Genomic DNA, 3,161 nt, shown 5'->3' with positions numbered 1-3,161 from the left:
CGGGGTTACCAAGAAGGAGGTGTCCAAGAACACTTTCTTTCTGGCTTCGTGAGGTGATCAGGAGGGCATACGTAGCGGATAGGAGTGACAACACCCATACCCTTCATCCGAGAGCCCACGAAGTCACAGGTATTGGTCAACCCTTGTGTTCCGCAAGAACTTCTCCGTGGCACAGGTACTGAAGGCAGGGGTTTGGGCCAACCAGACCACCTTCACATCTTTCTATCTTCGGGATATCGCCCACAGGTCCTTGGACACCTTCTCCTTGGGACCCGTGGTGGCTGCTCAACAAGTTGTGTAGCTTACCCAGCTCCCGAGCGGACAGAACAGCATCGCATCCTTGTGTGACTGCATGAATGGACGAGTGAAAGAGAGTGTGACTGGCTTCTCTTCCTCCTTTTTTCTCTCCCCTACCTGTGGGCAGAGGGCTGCGGTCGTCACTACGCTGGACAGGAGGCAGATGCAGGTAATCTACACGACTGAGCTCCGTCCTATCCCTTTCAGTAGGGATAGGAGCGGTTATCCACCACTTCCCTAACAAGGGGGGGGAGTGGATGCCAACAAGGGACAAACACATGACTTTATATTTGGCTCTTGAAGTAGGAACTAGTTCTTGCTTGCTATTCATAAGAGGCACGCTTGCCTCCCTCTTATGAATTTGGTCCAGAGGTCTGACCACTGATCCTGCAGTGCACACCCCGATCAGCTGGGCAGAGGCTAGGATCCCTCCCTCTGCTCTTACGACCAGGGAGGGAACCAAGGTCGGACGAACACCAGTCTGTTCATAAGACTCAGATTCCACCCACCAATAAGTGAGTCTTCCTATTGTTAAAGGACCGATGGTTTGTATTACGTATCGGAACAAATCACAATTTGTCGAAAATTGTATTTTTCCTAACTATACAAACCTGAGGTCCTTTACACATAGTCCCACCTCATGCCACCCCTCACTCTGTTTCCTGGGCCTAAAGCAAGTTAACTATCGAACCTCCTTGTTCAAAGCTTACGACCGGTTCCCAGCTGCCGCCGATTACATTCCTATTGTTAAAGGACCTCAGGTTTGTATAGTTAGGAAAAATACAATTTTCTACAAATTGTGATTTTTATATTGCATTTCAATAAACCCATAAGATGAACTGCAGTTGAATTGTGAATTTGATCTCTGCTGTCCAGTTGATTATTTTTTGTAGTCCTGGTGAAAAGTTGTCTTGTTAATTTTAACTGTTGTGCAGCTTACTATATATATTTTCAAATCCAGGTACTATTTGAGAGGTTAATGGTTCTTCGTCATACACATCCTGGGTTGACGACAGGATTCTATATGTTGAAATGGATCCATCAGGGCAAATGTAGGCACCGGTGGTATGTGGTAGGTCGTACCCCATACTTAAAGAGATACCAGCTCCCTTCTTACTATTCGTGTGGTTTGTGAATTCCTCCACAGTGACAGCCACAAGTAGTAGATAAACGATTCCATTTTTGGAAGGAATGATACTGACAAGATGTTGGTCTGAAAGTAGACTGAAAGTGCTCAATGACTTATAGCTGTTGGTCTACAAAAAAAAAAAAAAAAAAAAAACAAAAAAAAAAAAAAAAAAAAAAAAAAAAAAAAAAAAAAAATTTATTACCTAAAAAATTGAAGCTAGGTATCTAGTTAAAAGAGTTTAATATACATTGTAGGAAAAACCACTCTAACACCCTCTTTTTGAGTATCTTCAACGCAGAATGAAGGCTGAAAGTGCCCCTGTGCTTGGGTTGATAGCCTAATAGGTAGGTCTAATTTTCATAAATCAAACATATACTACAGTAAAATCCGCTGATCATTTTCCAAGGTATACCTGCAGTTTACATTATTTTTCAAATGCCTAATTTCTCATAACATTTAAGATAAGCCTTAATCTGACTAAGAAATAAAAAAAAAAAATGCTTTTAACATTTTGGGCTAATGGCAGCCATAACCTAATTTGGATTTTTCGGCCTAACAATTCAATCTTCCTCCCAAGACTTCCTTCATAAACAGAACAACAGTATTTACTTCGTTATTTTCACAACCAGTCAAGTTTTAATAATGTGGAAACTAAAAATACCAGATAGGTTGATTTACAATGATTCAGTTACATCTAACTATGCGCATGGTAACACTACGTCCCGGGCTTTAAAAAATATCATATTTCGAATATTAACGGTGTAATTATTAAAACACTTTTCAGTTGCAAATGTGCACCCAGATATCCTTTTATTTACCTAAAACTTACACAAAGCGTAACTATTTAAAGCCCGGGACACAGTGTTACCATGCACGACCACCACAAGCAGATGGACAGATGGAAAAAAAAAACAGAGTATAGTTTAGTTACGACAGGAAAAAAGGGAATTCGAAAATATAGAAAACGGGAACGTTCCGATCGTATTACCTCTCGCAGAATTAAAATAAAATTTTAAGATTTGCGTAAATGTATACGACTTTTTTATTAAAATTATCATAAATGACATGAATCTAATATCAAAAAAATTAATAAAAGACTCTAATTGTGAATTTATGATGAAATAAAGGACATTTTTTAAAGGAATCATTAAACACCAGGAAGAAAACGGCATCGCCTTCCAAAGCAAAGGCTCGATATTCATTTCAGTCAAAAGTTTCTTTCGTTATTTTAGCGCATTTATAGTGTGCGTTTCGCGCCTGCGCGTACGTCATTTGCATACGAACTATCAACGAATAGTATAGGAATAACAACGACCCAAAATAACGTTGAATTCGTGAGAAAATAACGAAAATGTGAAGCGGTTTTGGATGACGAACGGATACGAAAATCCCGCTGGACGAGACGATAGGTGAGGAAAAGAGTTATATGTTTTAATATTTTAGGTATTTTAATGTATTTTATCACGTAATTAACCAATGACAAATAAAAAATAAAATACTAAACTGTATTTTGGAAGTATGTGGGTAATGAATTAACCGACAGGAATGAAATAATAAACCGATTTGTTATCAGATTGGTTGGCTATGGGGCGAGGCAGTTCCTTTACAACGGCGCCTCTTAATCTTAAGTTATTTTCAATTGTTGGGCTCTTTCATTCCTTTTTCTCTTTTTTTTTCCACATCATATATAAGGTTTCTTTTTTTATTTCGTTATGATCTTGCTCTAAATAGAAAT

This window comes from Macrobrachium nipponense, chromosome 47 (genome assembly GCF_015104395.2).
Source record: "Macrobrachium nipponense isolate FS-2020 chromosome 47, ASM1510439v2, whole genome shotgun sequence".
In the NCBI taxonomy this organism is placed as follows: domain Eukaryota; kingdom Metazoa; phylum Arthropoda; class Malacostraca; order Decapoda; family Palaemonidae; genus Macrobrachium; species Macrobrachium nipponense.
Note: the sequence above shows the minus strand (reverse complement) of the source record.